The 18,639-nt window shown below is 36.6% G+C and overlaps 2 long non-coding RNA genes across 3 annotated transcripts; one reads left to right on the forward strand and one right to left on the reverse strand.

Annotated features, from left to right (window-relative positions):
* Positions 1–1,703: 1,703 nt before the first annotated feature.
* LOC135415696 (uncharacterized) lies at positions 1,704–4,577 on the reverse strand. Its single transcript, XR_010431240.1, has 2 exons — positions 4,010–4,577; positions 1,704–2,608 (listed from the first exon to the last, which is right to left on the reverse strand). It is a non-coding gene; the product is annotated as an uncharacterized LOC135415696 (long non-coding RNA).
* On the forward strand, positions 4,438–18,277 carry LOC135415695 (uncharacterized). Of its 2 annotated transcripts, XR_010431239.1 has the most exons (4): positions 4,438–4,531; positions 4,770–4,924; positions 5,021–5,113; positions 17,335–18,277. It is a non-coding gene; the product is annotated as an uncharacterized LOC135415695 (long non-coding RNA). The 2 variants fall into 2 exon arrangements; XR_010431238.1 differs by having other exon boundaries at positions 4,770–5,113.
* The last annotated feature ends 362 nt before the right edge of the window (positions 18,278–18,639 follow it).

The raw sequence follows: 18,639 nt of genomic DNA on the forward strand, positions 1-18,639 counted from the left end.
TCCTCTACTCTGCTCTTACAAGACCCCACTCATAGTACTCCATCCTGCTCTGGGGCCCCCAACACAATGAGGACAAGGACCTGCTGGATTGAGTCCAGAGGAGAGCCACAAAGATGATCAGAGTACTGGACCACCTCTCCTACACAGACAGGCTGAGAGAGTTGGTGTTCAGCCTGGAGAAGATGCTGGGGAGACCTTCTAGCAGCCTTCCAGTACCTAACGGGTACCTAACAGAAAGATGGAGAGGGACATTTTACAAGGGTGTGTAGGGATAAGGCAAGGGAGAATGGCTTTAAACTCACAGAATGTAGGCTTCTGTTAGATATTCTTTGTGGTGAGGCACTGGTGCAGGTTGCCCAAAGAAGCTGTAGATGCCCCATCTCTGGAAGTGTTGAATGTCAGGTTGGGTGGGGTTTTGAGCAACCTAGTCTAGTGGAAGGTGTCCCTGCCCGTGGCAGGGAAGTTTGGAAGTAGATGATCTTTAATCAACCTAGACCATTCTATGATACTATGATCTTATGATCTTCATTCATTCACTGACGTATTCTGTTAGTTTTTGGTAATTTGAAAACTAGTCAATTCAGAGAATTGTTAACTTTGGTGTGAGATGACTTTCCTATTTTTGTACCTTCAAATTTGTTTTCTGGGAGGAGGAGGAAGGGGATATATAATACTTCTATTATATGTTATATATGTAGCAAACACAGGTAAAGATTGAGGATTGCTTAAGCATCCTCACTGAAGAAAACAGAAAACTTGTTTTGATGAAGTGCGCAATAGACATTTGCTAGTTGCTGAGACCTTAAGGTAATTTGATTTAGATGACTGACTTTTAAAGAGAGCATTAGGCAGAATCTCTGTTTTAATAGCTATTTAATTAATTTTTAATTCCTGATGAGAGGAAACGTACTCATATTCCTACATGTAGTTACAGTTAGTGAATGTACATTCTCATTGACATCTTGTATAAACAAGACCACTAATATTGTGTTTGAGTTGATGCAAAATAATATTTTCTTTTTTGGTTCCATGCTCATCACATTGTGTGACCCAGTTTCATAGAATACACTATTACTACCTAAGTGTAGCAGAATTCTTGAAATGGAATAGGCGTGTTGCACCCTATGCATGAGTTATCAGAGAAAAAAAAAAGTTGCACAATGTGAAGCACAAGTAAATATGGGAGTGGCCAAAAGTAAAAGCTCTGATTATGCTCTTCATCTTTCCCTTTGACACAGTCCTCCCAGAACTGGATACGAAGTGTGTGAAGTCATAGTCACAGTATTTTCTTTCGCCCCACTGAATTTTTGAATTTTGCCCCACTTCCTTTTTTAGCACAAGTTCCTATTCTAAAAAAGTTGCTGAAGATTTCTGATCATAATTGTTCTTCAAGAAATATTTAACGCTTTGGAGACAAGATAGTCTCATTGCAAACCACAAATCTGGAAACTTCTGTCAGCTTTCCTTACAAGACTGGTATCCTTTTTCTTCTCCTGTTCCAATATTTGTTCTGATGGAGATGTCATCCTTCATCTACTTCTCCACTTATTTGGGTATTTTTCATTGTTCCATTGCATGTTATTATACATGATACTACTTCCAAACCAAATCACTACATTCTTATTTCTCTAAAATCCACCCTCCACTCTCCATAACTGCTTATGCCATATTCAAATATCAGAAGACGAGACAATTAAGGCATCTGAAATTCACCTTGACTTTATTATTTATGTAAATACCAAAATAAGAATTCAGAATTATCAGTAGTGAACGCTGATAGCATACACAAATAGATAACACTCCTATTATCTTTGTTTTCTCTTCTATTCTCAATATTATTCTGCCTTGGATCTGTGAGGCTGCATTTTGGTAAGGTACAAAACTGTACTCAAAAACACAAGTGTTAAATTGAAATTGTAGGAGCTACTTCAAATCAGACAGTAAAGAAGAGTATTTCATGTCTAAGTAAAGTCAACAAACACCAATTTCTTAAACTTTGTTAAATTAAATATAGTTCTGCAATAAATTTAATGACACTTGATTTCATCTTATTTTCAGGTACATTTCAGAATTGAGTTTCCAGCTCAAAACAAAAACCAGTGGATGTCCTGTGACATTATGCAGTTTATCAATGACAGAACTAAATGGCAAGTTACTGAAAATAGCCATCATAGTACTCCCTTTACAGCAAGCCTTTGCTTTGAATGTCATCTAACATTCTTAGCAATAACATCCTGTACATGTTTTGATATAAGATGGCTGAGCTCAGTTGTGCTGAATGACCTTTTGAAAATAATGCTGATTATTCATGGTTCTTTTTGCTCTTAAAATTATTGGTAATATTGGTATTGCTATCTCTGAACCTTCAATATTGCACTGACAAGTGTTCAAAGGTGTACTGAAAATATTTTTCCTGAACTATGGGGCACCTCAAAATGATAGCAGATTATGTAGGTAAACTTAGAAAGAATAAAGAGAAGGGCAGAAAATCATCTTCCTTTTTTCACTTACCTGCTAGGACCAGATTTTGCATTCCTCTTTTTCATGAATCAGCTACTCTTGCATTCAATTGGCTAATAATTTTCAAAGGGTAAAAAAAATTTGAACTCTAAAAAAAGTCAAAGAAGAGAGTAATAATATCCATTATCTGAGAGAACTGAATATTTTGGGAAAGTAAAGCAAGTATTTCCATAGGCCACTCCCAGTGCATGCAAGTCTGTATTCAGGAGAAAATTGGCCACTATAACTGAAAAAATGATTCTTGATGTCCATTTACATGGCAGCATTTGTCAAAGATGCCATTTTCTTGATGATGCAATGATTCTGAAATAAAATATTTGCTTGTTTCTTGTTATTTTTCTTCCTATTCATGACATTTTTCTGTTCTTCCTTTTCTTTTGGTAGGAAGAGTTATGTGATTCATTATACAGATGGTAGGGTGATTAGTGAATTAGGCATGTTTAAGATAGGAATGATTCTACTCATTCTCATTTACATAAAAGACTTATCCCAAACACAGACATTTTCTTGAGTGATCAACATCAGAGAAATTTTCTCTTTAAATATGACTATATGCACAAGGAAGAAAAACTTACTATGTAATGAGCATGACTACCACTTGTTAAGGGAGTACATAAGATAGCATCTAGTAGATACTTCTTGACATGGTCACTACACAAAGCAGCAATAAATTCATTCAAAATATCTATTCAGACCTTTGGGGCATAAACTTGTGTATAGGTTATTGTGTAAAAATCCTCATAATAAAAACTCTGAAAGTGATCATTTCAGCTGAGCCAGTATTTCATTTTGAGTCTGTCTAAATGAAGAAAGAGATATATAAAGTAAGAAATATGTTTGAAAATGTGTGACAATTCAAGTAAATTATGTGGCCTCATCTCTAATTTCATTGTTATATATTGGGTGATGAGTATCTCTTTGATTAAATCCTCTTTAAGACTTAAGACTACATTTAAATTGCCATTAGAAACTACTCCTTTTCTATGAATGTGTAATAAATTTCAAATTTTTAAACCTTGATCGAGAAGTTTCCTAAAGCACTATCTGTTGAAAGGGACAATTCACGTATATTAATTTAGGAGCAATGTTTACTGTGTATTGAGAAATGCACAGAAAATAAATCCAAATTAGATATGTTGCCTTAAGCAAGCAATGTTGCTCCTCTGCCTACCACAATGCTTTAATGTTCCAGCTAAAGGAAGAAAATATGCTACAAACCAAATTTAGGCTTTTATGGTAGGTAACAGCACAGCTCCCAGAGGCAGCCAAGAGATGCAGTGGTTTGCACAGAAATTTCTGGGCTCTGCTTCTTTCAGATTTTCTTGAGATCTTGTCAAGATTTCTGGGCACCTTGCCTGGGATACGGGAACTCCTGGGAACCCTCTGAAGGTTCTGCTGCTAAGAGGTAAGGCTAAGAACAAAGGGGAGCCCTAGCAGCTCCTAAGGAACTCTGTCAGCTGTCATTGATCAAGGCTTTGTTCCAGCTAACCTTGGACTGGGGAGGATCAAGCTCTCTAAACCTGTTAAGTGCCAGGCAGTTTATGCATCAGGATGATGTCAGAGTTTAACTCCAGCTAGCAGCTAAGCACCACACAGGCACTTACTCACTCAACCCTGGTGGGATGGGGGAAACAATCAGAAGGATAAAAGTGAGAAAGCTCAGGGGTTGAGATAAAGACAGTTCAATAGGTAAAACAAAAGCCAAGTGCACACAAGCAAAATAAAATAAGGAATTAATTCACCACTTCCTTTTGGCAGGCAGGTGTTCAGCCATCCTCAGAAAGGCAGGGCTCCATCACTCGTAATGGTTACTTGGTAAGACAAACATCATAACTCTGATCATCTCATCCCCCCGCCTCCTTCTTCTTCCCCCAGCTATGATGTCATATTGTGTGGGATATCTCTTTGGCTAGTTGGTGTCTGTTGTCCCAGCAGTGTCCCCTCTTAACTTCTTGAGATGTCCCAACCTCCTCTCTGGTGGGGTGAGGAGCTGAAAAAGCCCTGATTCTGTGTGAGCACTGCTTAGCAATAATGAAAATATCCCTGTCTTAGCAATGCTGTTTTTAGCACAAATGCGAACATGGCCCCATGCTATTTGCTACGAAGAAAATTAATTCTACCCCAGCAGACTAGCAAGCTTTTCCTGTACTGCATATATGTTCTTAGGTATGGTGATCGCATGATCACACACCACAGTTTTTTCCTCCAATTCTGCAAGAATGACTGTCCATTTACTAATGCATTCTTAGAACCATACAGGACTTTGCAAGGAGGCTGCAGCTCTGCATGTTTCTGGCTGCGGGGATTGTCCAAGACCTCTTGCTGACTCTTGGTCACACAGTCTTTTAGCGTGCAGGAGATGCCAGTTGTTGAGAAGCTGTGCTGCCAAGTGCTTTGTGTGGAGGTCAACAGACTGTGCAGTATCAGAAATTATAAGAAAGAGATCAACCAGATCTCCTCTGAGCTCTTCACTTTCAGGACTCTGAATCTCTAACTGCAGGGGTAGAAAGATCCTCTACCTGTGAAATCAGAAATGAAGACTCTCATTGCAAAAAAGGCCAGAAGCCGATGATTTCTCCTACCAGAAGAAAAGGTCCTGCCCTATCTCCCAATTTGTAGTTACAGAAGAGGTTAACTGCCCTTGTAGCAGATGAGAGTCTTGGAGTGCTGTCAAATGAAGCACCTCAGATGGCTGAATCTGAGTCACACACATAACCACTAGAAGGAAGTAGTGAGCGACAATGGTAGGAGACTCCCTACTGCAGGGCACAGAGACGCTCATCTGCTTATTTGACTTGTCCCCTTGGGAGGTTTATTTGTTTGTTTCTTCATGGGGGTTTGCATTTGAGATGTTGTGGAGAGGCTACAGAGGCTCTTCTGGCCTTTTGACTGCTACCTCATTGCTTTTTATGTAAGCACTACTGATACTACTGGGGTGACCTGGGGCGTAGGAAGTCTTACCTGTAGGATTCTGGGTGCAGTGCTCTAGGAAAAGTAGAAAGTTCTGAGGAAGACTCAGTGGATCCAATGTGTCGTATAGCTTGTGGTGTCAAGAGGGTTTTGGTGTCTATGACCATGGGACCCTTAAGATGCTCAACAGCTCTTTGGAAGAGACAAGATCTGCTTGGCTACATGGGGAAAAGTTATATTCAGCAGCAAGGTGGCCAGCTGAAACTGAAGTGGATCTTTGTGAGGTAGACATGTAAACAACTAAATGCCTGTAGAGCATGTTCTAGGAGAAAGCTTTCAAGCATGTAGTAGCGAATTAGCACACTTGGCTGCCTCTCTGAAGTGCCCCTGCACTGATGTGAGCAGAATGGAGAGAAAACAGGAGTTAGAAGTCTCTGTAGTTACAGGGTTTTGACTTCATAGGGGATAATGGGGACATGGTGGATCTTCATACAGGAATGATCTCTGTGCTGTGCCTTTCTGATGTGATTTCAGCTGTGACACGCTTTGTGTTTGTTAATATTTCTCTAAATTTTATGATCCTTCATCTCCTGATCTTCTGACAAACTGGTAACTATAATAGGTGGAAAATCTGATTGTTTTCTCCCTGCAATCAATTAAATTAAATACTCATCACAATAATACAGGCTATTTTGCATCAAGGCTTCTAGGGTGTTTGAGTGGACTTATTATAGTCTCTCACCTTGATGTAATACAGGATATATAGTAAATGGCATGGATTTTAAGTAAAAGTTTTGTGAAATACTGCTTCATGGATACTTGTAGATGGACCAGTAAATGAAACAGAAAATAATCTGAAATTATCTGTAAGTATGAAGATATGTTACATAACATATCTTTACTTGCGATACCATTTTCAGTATTATTTATTTATGACAGTGTCATTATAGATGTGGTTTATATACTGTAAACACATTGCTAGGGTACAGAATCAATATGGAGTATTATTGCAAATCAAGATGTTTAGGATGGTTCTGGATTTTGCTTGAAAGTGTATATAAAAACAAGGAGTGAATAGCATGATAAACTTTGGTTCTTTGCCTGTTGCGCCTTTCCTCTCCTTCCCCATTTGGCTGCTATTTGAGATTATCATCTCTTCTAGTATCTGAAAGCAGCAATATCTAGGAAAAAGAATGTAAGTAAACACAGACTCCTGTAGGCATTTTTTCCCAGCTTTACAGCTAGTATGGGTAGTTTTGGATAAAATGGAAGCGTGTTAAGAAAATGAGGCTTGTGGCCTAAGAGACAACCGACATAGTAGAAAATAAAACTATGAATATAAAATGTAGTAGAATATGAATGTAGCAGAATATAAAAATATGCATTTTGCCTTATCCTTTGGCCGAAGGGAAGTAGGTCATACATGACATTTAAAAGCTGAATCTTAAAGTAGATAATTAAGTGTTAAATTTCTAAACCAGTTTATGTGTTTGATACAAACAATCCCTGTTAATATTAAATTGTTAGAGGCCAAATTTAGACTATTTTTAGAGTAACCCAGGTAAATTTTCAGTCTTTTCAACAACATGCTCTGAGTGTACCTCTGTGTCACATATTCATGAAGCACATCCAACTGTCTTAGTGAAGACTTATCTTACTGTCAACATGTCTGTGCCCCTAATTCCAAGCTGATATTGTAGATACTGCTTCCAAGAATCCAAATCTCATTTTTAACAAGTACAGTGAATGACTTCGTTTACTGAGTTGAAATTTCTCAAGCAAATCAACATCCCAAAAATGCTATTTTAATTTGCATCAAATTAGTCCTACTATGAAATGTTAAATTCAAGTCTTCCATCTTCTAAATTCTCAATGGGCCAGGTGATTTAGATAATGTATACAGAATTTTTTTCAAGGATTCTGTTAGGTGTCATCCTGCCATTTTATATGCCATTCTTCCTGTTTGTTCAAACCAAACAAGTAGACTTTCAAGCAGAAAGGAAAAATCTATATCTGAATTAATTTCAGAACAAACTATACTCCCTTCTATGAAAAAAACCCTTTATTTCTATAAACTCATATGGCTCCACAACTATTCTCAGGAACCTACCCACAATAACAGTTTCTTGTTATGGCTAAGTTTGTATGCTTATTCTACCTCTCCTTCTTTGAGCTTTTTTATTTCTTATGCCTGAAAAAAAAAAAAAAAAGAAGTTGAAAAAGAGATCCAAGGTAAAATTTCAAAGAATTTAGAGGACATAAAATGTTGCACAGTAAAAATATAAGTATAATTGTTTTGAACTTATTTATAACATAACAATTAGAATAGCATTCAAGAAACCAGTGCTATATAGGAAGGGTATGTATGTGTCATTTAATCCTCTTCAACTCAAAGGGATTAAAATACTTGTAACTTAAATATAAATCTACAAATGATTTAACACAGTTTTTGAAATAGTTTCTAAACTTTGGAAATTATACTGTATCTCAAAACATACTTTTAACCAAAATGTCAAATACCAAGAATGAATAAAAGGTACAAAGAAGATTGGTACAAAGAAGATTTTTTTTAGAAGTAGTAGTAGTTTTCCTTCTAATAAAGTATCAATTATTTTAAAAGAAAACAGAACAAAACAAAAAAAACCAACAAACTAGAAGGCCAAACTTCTATCTGAAGCTGTGCTCAGAGAAAACCCATCAAAATTAATGAGAGTTCCTAAGATACCTTTAGAGAGGGGGGAGAATTAGGCTTAGATTTGTCCATTTATCACATTTAGTTTAGGGAGAAAGAAGCATTCTGTGATTAAGATACAGGGTTGGGAGTTAAGCGATCTAAGGTAAATGTTTTACTATAGATTTCCCACATAATCTGTTGCAAATCATTTGAATGTTCTGGGCCTTCTCCTCCTCAGGAATGCAGGTTTTGCCCTGGTGTATTTCTAGTGATACTGTTGCAGAGAACTGAGGTCCAAGAGTTTTCATTTTTCAACTATGAAATAATTGAGAAAGTGATGTTTCTTATCTGCTTATCTTTGGCTTATGGATCTTCATTAATTCATATCTATGTATTCTTCTCTGGCAAAAAGTTGTAAATGTAGCACTACAGTGCTGATATATTGATTAACTGAATACAAGAGGCAACATAGTTCCAGGAAGAAGGCAAGTGCACAGGCTTATAGGAAATACAGTCTTCATTGTCCACTTACACTAGTGCGCTGTGTAACCCTGGCAATCATTTTGCTATTCTGTACCTCTTCTTTTGTGACTCCATCTCTTCTTTTCAGAGAACAGACTTTTTTGCACAGGTATTGTATCTTAGAATTTCTTTCCTTAGTATAATCATACTTTTCTTTATTATGGTTTCTGGGTGCCTCCTTATCACAAACAACACAGAAGAAAAACATTTTAGTTAGTTTCTCTTCAAATCTAGGGGTTTAAGTGCAAAGAGGCATACACTGTAACAATAAAATTAAAATAGGTTAATACTTATCCCCTCTGTTAAAACAATTTTCCTTCTTCCTACTTGCAATTTTTTTTAAAAAAGTAGTCAAAAACATTTAAAATGTGAAGCTTTGAGTTCCAAGAACAATATATATAAATTTTAAAACGTATTCATAAGAAATTCAAGCAAAAATATTAGAAAGCTGTATTTGGACTGTAGTATTCAATGGAAAAAACCTCAGATGAAAAAAAACAATCCTTTGGATAAAGTATTGTAATGGTTTTGAGTCTAAGCCTTCCTTCCTGGCAACCAGGAAGGAAGGAAGTATTCCATCCTATTCCTTTACGTAATCAAATATATAAATAAGACAGAGAGAGAAGTCTCTTCCTCTCTCCTCTTCCGGCGAGGTTTGGAGACTCCCGCAGCCGGTCTTGCTCATGTGGGGGAGCTGAGGCCTGGCTGGGCCTACGGGACCTGTTGTTTCTGCTGATCCGGGGTCCGGTAGCGTGGTGGCGATGTTTGGCACGATTGTACTATCTCGAAGAAAAGTATTAAGATTTTCTTTGGCTAGTTCTTTATTGAGTGTTTATACCTGGGGTTTTTTGTTTTGTTTTTGGTTTTTTTGTTTTGTTTTTTGTTTTTGTTTTTGTGTTTGTGTTTTTGTTTTTGGTTTTGGGTTTTTTTGTTTGTTTTTGTTTGGTTGGTTGGTTTTGTTTGGTTTTGTTTTTTGTCCCTTTTCCTTTGGAGGTGTTGGGGGTTTCTTTCTAAAGTGTATATAGTTTTTGTAATTTTATATAAATGTAATATAAGTGTAAATATATTTATATATTGCTTTAGCACTCTTATTTTGGTTCTCTTGTGGGTTTTTTTTTCTCTTTTCCCTTGGTTTTTTGGGGGGGAAACTTTTGCTGTGGTGTTGGAGACTTGGCAGGGAGCCACCTCCAAACCGCAACAAGTACTACCAGATTGTTTTCTCGGCTATGGACTGAACTAAAGAGATGATGTCACTGAAGAATTGTAAGAATAATTTTTTTATTTGAATAGAAAATACAATGCAAAATATTTCCTACAGAAATTTTCTTATTACTATTCATTGGAGACTTCCTTACTTTTGGATTTGTTGATGGGAACTTAGCTGCACGATTAAGGTGCAGGAATTGAGTACTCACCATGAAAATGTTGCTCCTGTTTAACTGAAACATTCTATAAAGTGCTAAGGATAACTGGAAACTTACAAAATCAAATCCTCAAACCCTTATTCTGACAAAAATCTCTGACAAAATTCAAGGCAATGTGAGATTTGCCTAGGGAAGACCAATTTTTATTTTTTTTGCCTGACTACTACAGGCAAATACTCAAGTATTTAATGGCATAAACTCTAAAGAACTTGATCTATGCAGTGCTATTGATGCCATCCAAAAATCATGGAAGGACTGCAATGTGCTTCTAATTCATGAAATTTTTAGTTCGTGCTTCTTTTAATTTGCTTCTTTAAAAAGCATCTTTGGAAACTAGATTTTCAAGCTATCTTCAGCATTGCTGCCAGAACCTTTCATTTTCCTAGGTAATGCTATGTTTTGATCTGCTGCAGTTCTAAAAAGAGCACAAGGTACCATGAGAAGCACTAATAATTCATAATACCATTTCATGATTTGGATTGAAAAAATATACTTTTGAAATGGTACACTAATGAAAATTCCTTGTAATGCTTTTGACGAGGGAGTTCTATTTATAAAGAACTTTCCACAAGATGACTTCATGTCTGACATCACTGCAATACATTTTACCTGATGATTCCTGTTCCAGATCAAGTGTGTCCAGGAAGCTACTTATTAACTAAATTATCAGACTAAAAAAGAATGTATTTGGTTTGAAGGCAGTAACACAGAGGAACAAATGTATTTGGTAAAGCCTTCCTCTTGACCTTCAGGAGACCAAAAGGCCCATTATTAAAAAAATCTAACAACATAGAGACAGGAAATACATTATTTTTGAGGTTTTTTTAGTTTCATGTGTCCATGGACACACAGTATTTTATCTAGTAATTGTTTTTTGATTCAGTGTTTGGAATCATGATTCTTCAAAGTCCACTGGAGGAATAATTGCTAAGGTTTGAATTTTCTTAATGGAGAGATAAGTACAAGAAGGCATATTTTAAATGAGTCAAAATATACACAAAAATTATTTCTATAGGATTTGTCATATTTATTTGATTCTTAGTTATACTATGTCATTAAGGTTTTTACTAAAATTTTGAAATACTTTTAAAACTAATGGTTCTAGATACTACGCAAAAAACAATAAAATTATCTGACACCAATATACATGCCAAGGCTTGATGAATATTTTTAATTTTTAATTCTGTTTATGTTTAGAAAGTTGGACTGGACACTTGTCTGCTTAGGTCCTATCAATATATTTTTGGAGACCAAGTTTTGTCTTCAGTTTTTCACAATCATATATCAAAATTGGATCTCATGTGAAATGTAAGGTAAACATCACATATTTCAAGAAAGCAGTTGGCTGTTTCTTGAAGTATTGTGCCAATAAAAAAATTATAATTAAGGCCTTCACCTTAAGATTCAATTTCTCAGTTAAAGTACAGTTTAACAGAAGTTTTTATTCACATTGGATCATAAATGGGACATGGCAACATAGAACATATTCACTATTAATATTTTATTCATAACTACAGATTATTGAATTGCCTAATTTACTGTGTTTATTAGTAACTTAATTATGATTGTCTTTATATGACTGGGCTGTTAGGTTGCAACACAGCTGAAAATATTGCAGTCTTCACTTTCTACAATTTGGTTGCCTTAGCTAAGCTATTTGCTTAGACTTCTGCTATAATAGGCAGCAAATCAAAGGAACAAATTTATTGTAGATATGTTTTTCACTGTTATCATTGACTAGACAACTGATATATAATTGCATGAAATACTGGAAAGCTACTGAAGGTAGTCCAGAGCAATAAAAACCCTAAAGTGAACTTCTGCCCAGAATCACGCTCCAGCAGAAGGCATCTGTCTCCACAGACAATATGGATAGTCTCCTAATTCAAGCTAGGGGCCTAAGTATAGCACATGTAAGTATCCTTCAGCAACACTAAAACAGAATTTTATTTTTGTAGACTCTCGATCCCTTGAGGTGTTCAAGACCAGGCTGGATGAGGCTCTGAGCAACCTTGTGTAGTGAAAGTTTCCCAGCCCATGGCAGGGAGGATTGGAACTAGACGATCTATATGGTCCCTTTCAACCCAAGCCATTCTGTGATTCTGTGATTCCATATTCTCTTCTACATTTTAAAATTATATCAGGAATAAGAAGTCCCCACTAAGCTCTGTAGATGACAATGATTCAACTTCCATGTAAAAGTTAAATGTTTCCTCCAGCCATCTCTGTGGTGTGCTCAGTGATTTGCTGAGAGGTGCCAGTAGAGTTTGTCAGCACCCTCAAAGTAGGAGGGGAAAATCAGATGGCAGGGCAAGAAGGAAAAGAGGAATTGTAAATGCTTTTCTTCAAAGACAGTTGACAGAGATCTTTGATCTAGTTTACACATAAATGGAGCTTTGAAGAGCTTAGATATTCCCTACCTAATTGGGTGCTAAAGTTCATTACCATGCTCACAGTCCCTGACTATTCTAAAATTTGATATTTTTTTTCTAACGTTGATTTTTATCTAAAAAGTGCTGCAATGACTTTCCCAGAGGCAAGTTCTACCTTCTGGAGTACAAAGTAACATTTTTGATTTCTAAAAGTGGTACACTACAATATCTTTTTCTCTTTATCATTGTAAGTTTGGGGGTTGTTTTTTGTGTTGTTTTTTTTTTTTTTTCTCTAGTGAGATATCATTTGAATTATGTTTAAAGTCTGAACTGCCATGGGGAACTACTGGGATGTGTTTGTCATGTATTTTCCAGCCGAAAAAGTGAACTGAGGTGGCAAGTTTTAGCTCACAGTGTCTGCTGTGGAAAAGAGCTTCAGTTCTGCTATAACTGTACTGAATTGAAATTAAAAAAAACAGTTTATAGTTTTAGGGGTCATATAAAGTACAAAATTTACATTAGCATGTTTGATATATTAAGGAAGAAAAAATCCTTTAAGTATTTGAAATATTTCTGATAATTAGAATATATAGAAATGTGTTACATATATAACCATAGATACTTAGTTAAAGAGAGACGCAGTGAAGAAATTTTATACACAATAATTTCCTATAGATGCCTATTATTGCTGTGAGTACTAGAAGGATTTAATAATTTATTACAGTCCAATTATTTTATATTGTCATGATTAAACTCTGGCTGGCAACTAAGCCCCACACAACTGCTTGGTCACTTCCCACCAGTGGGATGAGGGAGAGAATCAAAAGAGTAAAAGTGAGAAAATTCATGAGTTGAGATAAAGACAGTTCAATGAGTAAAGCAAAAGCTGCATATAGAAACAAAACAAAACAAGGAATTTGCTCACCACTTCCCGTGGGCAGACATGTGCTCAGCCTCCCTAGGAAAGCCGGGCTCCATCACACATAACAGCGACTTGGTAAGACAAACACCATAATTCTGATCATCTTCCTTCTACTTCCCCCAGCTTTATAGGCTGAGCATGACATTATATGGTTTGGAATATCTCCATTGTCAGCTGGGGTCAGCTGTCCTGGCTGTGTCCCCTCACAACTTCTTGTGCATCCCCAGACTCCTCATTGGCGAGGTATGGTGAGGAGCAGAAAAGGCCTTGACCTCATGTAAAGGCTGCTCAGCAGTATGTAAAACATCCCTGATATCAACACTGTTTCCAGCACAAATCCAAACACAGCACCATACCAGCTGCTCTGAAGAAAATTAACTCTATCCCAGCAAAAACCAGCACATATATAGAGAGTAGGTTGATAGTGAAGATTAACATTAAACCAGTAACCCTAATGAAACTATTAAACGAGTCATACAGAATTAGTTTTGTTAAAGAGATTAAATTTTTAAACTATTACAAAACTAGAGTTTTGTGTGATCACTACCAGTAGTAGTAACCATGCAGACCTTTACTTAAGCAGAATTAGGTGTGCTGAAATCAGGTTTTAAAATACTTTGCACCTGTCAAATAACTGTTATCAGTGACTTGCTCCAATATTGCATTGAGAACCCATCGCACAAACACTTGTTGCATGTTGTGATTTTGAGGACTACAAATGAGCAAATTAGCTTCTTTTGTAGAGGTAATGATAAACACCAGATCTAATTTTTGCATGACAATGTGCAAACAGAAGAGCAAAAACAGTAGAAAAATTTGAAAATATTTTTATATTGAAATCTACTAACTCCTTTTTCTCATTAGCACACCTACATTTAAAGATAAATTCAAAAAATAATTTTAGTGGATTTAATGGTAATGACATTGGATGCAGATCTGTCCTTTTGGATCTGACTTAGAGACTTTCAAAATGGTTGGTTTTAATTGGAAAACTTTTGTATATTTTTTCTTTATGTTTTGAAGTGTAGCTCTAATATAGCCTAGTATGTTTTTCTATATGGATATTTTTTCCTTAATTTATTTTGCAGGGCAGCAAGAATAGTGTGAAAATGATGGAAGCTTCATAAGCACTTTAAAGAAAGTCCTTTCTCTTAGAATATTGTTTTTCATTAACATTGGTCAACAGATGTGTTGTAGTTATACTAGGAAGGGTGCTAATTTTAGCTGTGACAAAGTCTTTTTTATAAAATATGCTTTCAGGCAGCTGGTTCACTCACTATTTTTCCTCTGCAAATGTCTTCTTTTTAAGCAAAGAAACCATGGTTTCTGTCTGCTGATTGATTTGAAAGATGTTTGTCAAATATACATAGCTTTTCAAAGCTCCTACACATTTTTTTTTAAAAGTGACTGCTGGATAGAAATGATCCTTGTAGTAGTGCCACTTCTACTGGGAAAACAGGGAATTAATTCAGCGGTTATTAGACATCAAAGAATCAAAAAAGAAAGGCATTAAAACACCCTTATTGTAATATATCCTATTACTGATATTGGCAGCTGACTAGATATCATAATTTCTACCATAAGACATAAGTACTGAGGAAAAAAAGCTTTTGTAATTTCTGCTGTTTGTAAATTACTTTTTGGCCTTAAATTGCATCTTACTAAGCAAAAGTAATTTTAACTAAGAATTTTTAATTAATATTTTTACTTTTTAATGAAAGTTGAAACCATCAGTCTTAGACAATTTAAAATAAAAAATTGTGGTATTTATAAAAGTACAAATTAAACTAACATTATCAATACTTGTTTTTAACTGAGTTATCCACAGAGGGAAAAAAAAAATAGAATACTTTGCTCTTTTCATTGGTTACTGTGCACTGGGTTGACCTTGGTCAGATGCCAAGGTCAACCCAGCCTATCCAGCCCCTCCCTCACTCTTCCTCCTCGACAGAACACAGAGAGAAAATAAGATGAAAGAACATGTGGGTTAAGATAAAGAGAGGGAGATCATTTACCAGTTCCTGTTGCAGACAAAACAGACTCATCTTGGGGAAAATTAATTTCATCTACTGCCGGTTACAATGGATTTGGATAATGACAAAGACAAAATTAAACCATCATCTTCCCCTTTCCCAGGCTCAGCATCACTCCTTCGCTCCTGATTCTTCTAACTCCCTCCACAACTTCCCTGAGCAGTGCCTTTCCTGAGCTCCTTCCTGTCCACACTTTTCCCTTGCTCCAGCACGGGCTTTCCACTGGTCACAATTCCTTCAGGAAATACCCTACTGCTCCAGCGTGGTGTCCTTCATGGGCTGCGGTGTGGATATCTGCTCGGTGAGGACTTGTCTGCAGGAAAATACCATCTCCACTCCATAGGGGGCTCTTTCACAGGCTGCAAGAGAATCTCTACTCTGCCTGGAGCACCTCCTCCCCCTCCCCACTCCTTTGCTGACCTTGCTGTTCACACTGCTGTTTCACAGACTTTTTTTTTTTTCTTCTCTGCTCAGCTTTCTGTCATTTTTACCTTTCCTGAAATATGCTCTTACAGAGAGTTTGTTTCCTCAGGTTCTTTGGGAGTTGCTTTTAATCTTGCAGCCTTACAACTAAAATTATTTTCCTTGTCTTTGTTATTTTCTATTTTCCAACTTTGGTTTGGTTTGTTGTTTTGGGATGTTTTGTTTGTTTGTTGGGGTTTTTTTGACATAATTTTCTTTGTTACTTATTCTTCAACCTCCTCAATATTGTCCCATTTTGTTCATCAGAAATTATTTTTTCTAATCAGCCTGACTTTATTCCTCTTCCTTTGGTCTCATCAGTTAAAATCCAAATGTGTTTCCCATATTCACTTTTTGGAATTAGCAAATCTTTTATTGCATCAGAAATAGCATCTTTTTTTCAAGTAGGTTTTCTCTTACATCTCTCTGAGGGGCATATTCTCTGTAATACCCTACTTGCTAACTTTCACATTTAATGTGTTTTCTCTACATAACACCATAAAAAATGGGTTGTACTTCCAGATTGAATGTATAGAGACACGAGGAAGATAGCCTTCAAAAGCTATTATGGTTATTCAGTAAAGACTTCTGCATAACCCTATGTTTGTTTACAGCATTTGTTAGCGTTCCATTTTGATATGCATTTATCCTTGCCAAGTAAAGACACATTGAAAAAGGTAAATATAAGTCATTTGCTCAAACTCAGACAGTACTGGAATAATAATCTTTAAATTTCTCATTTTGAACCAAGAAAGCTGCTGTTATCTTACAGATAACATGTATTTTTTTGAAAATGTATTAATTAATTAATTTAGAACACTTGTTTGTTTCCCTAAAGTAAATATTAATGGTTGCTTAAGGAACCTTCCGTTTGGGGAAAATGAGTAAACAGTCCCATTTCAAAACTACTCATTAGTGGTTGTGATTAATTAGTGTGAGGAATAATGAGGTATCTGAACTAAGAGTACCAATAAATAAATTGATTGCATGAATCCTTGGATTAATAAAATCCAATTATTCTCATATGTAATTGGTACAAATTTTATTTGTATCTCCTTTTTAATATGTTTGCTAATGCCATCAGAAAGTAAACAAAACAAACTAATTGTAAATTTAAACAAAGTTCAATTAAATCTCAAAACCCTGCCAAGCCAGCTTTGTGTCAGATTAGTTCGAAGTCCTTATTTATCCATGAATGCATTCAAAGCTAATGGACACAACAATACTCATTTGTGAGTGGATGATATGGAGAAACAGTATCTTTCATGTCTGTGGAGAAAACTAGGTTTCTGGGTTTTGTAATGGTGTAGATTTTTCAGACTGTGAAATCATAGAATTTTATTTGTTGTATGAAGAACTTTAGTTGCTTTTATTGAATACATAAGATTGATTTACAGGAGCTAAAGCCAGTCAACAATATTCCAAGAAAGCAGAGGAATTTTTTTTTTATTTCAAGAAGACTATTAAATTGATTCCCCTTTGTTTCTGCCAACAGGTTCTGCTTTGTTAATCATCACTGGAGAATAAGATGAGAATGATCAAGAAATGTTTATGACAAGAGCGATCTGAATTAGAATTAAAAAATGCCTCAAAAAATTGTCATGGATTAACCTTAGCCAGATTTTAGGCACCCACTAAAGTCACTCTGAGCTGGGAGAGGTCACACAGGCAAACCAAAAACTCAGCGTGGGGTTAATACTTAAATTTAATACTAACAGGATAAGATCTAAAGACTGAGAAATAAAACAGTCTTAAACACACTTTCCACCCACCCCTCCTTCCTTCCATGTTCTCCCTCCTCCCCCTGCAGCGGGGCAGGGAGACAAGTCCACTCCCTTGGACAACAGGTCTTCCAAATCTGCTGTCCTGTAGGTCACTCTTCCATGGGCTACAGGGGGACAGCCTGCTCCACCATGGTCCTCACCATGGATTACAGGGGGGGCCATAACTCTGAGTCCTTCCCCTGCTCTGTGGGGTCCCTCCCAGGAGTAGCAGTCCTTGACGGACCTCTCCAGCGTGGGTCCACTCCTCAGGCAGTAGTTCTTCCATATCTACTGTCCTGAGGGTCACTTCATCCTTCATAGGATGCAGTCCTCCATAGGATGAGCTGCACTGATGTGCAGCTGCAACTGCACAGGGCCACGAGTCCTACCCGGAAATAACCTGCTCTGGCGTGGATTTTCCTCTCCACCCCCTCCCTCCGCAGCAGGGGAGGTGGCAGGGCCGCCCAGGAGCTTCGGTCAGCTCTCCCCTGGCTCAAAAAAATTATTCTGCGCAACAAACTTGTTCTTAAATATGTTATCACAGAGGTACAATTATTGGCTCTCCCTTGGGAAGCAGCAGGAAGTCCCTCCTGTAGCCAGCTATCGTTGGCTTCACGGGGGGGAAACTTCTAGCAGCTTCTAACCAAAGCCACCCTATGTAGCCCCCCACTCCCCGAAAAAAAACCCAGCCACCTCAAACCATGACAAAAATGTAGATATGGAAGAAAAAAATAAAGTAGTCAGATGTTCTGCAGCACTTTACTAAATACATTATTAAAAGAGTAACACTTTTAGGGATAAGAGAATGCTCTCTCACTGTGAAGGTAATGAAGAAGAAGGAGGAGGAGAGTATGATAAGTTCTGTTAAAGAAATGTCTACTCAAGAAAGAGGTGAATAATGTGTTTGGTTTTTTTTCTGAACGACTACAAGAATTATTCACAAAGTAGGACCTGGTAATAATAGGAATCTTTAATTATTGAATATCTATTAGCCAAGGTTCAGAAAGCTCCAGAAGTTTTTTGGAAAATCTTAGGAT

This window comes from Pseudopipra pipra, chromosome 6 (genome assembly GCF_036250125.1).
Source record: "Pseudopipra pipra isolate bDixPip1 chromosome 6, bDixPip1.hap1, whole genome shotgun sequence".
Lineage (NCBI taxonomy): Eukaryota > Metazoa > Chordata > Aves > Passeriformes > Pipridae > Pseudopipra > Pseudopipra pipra.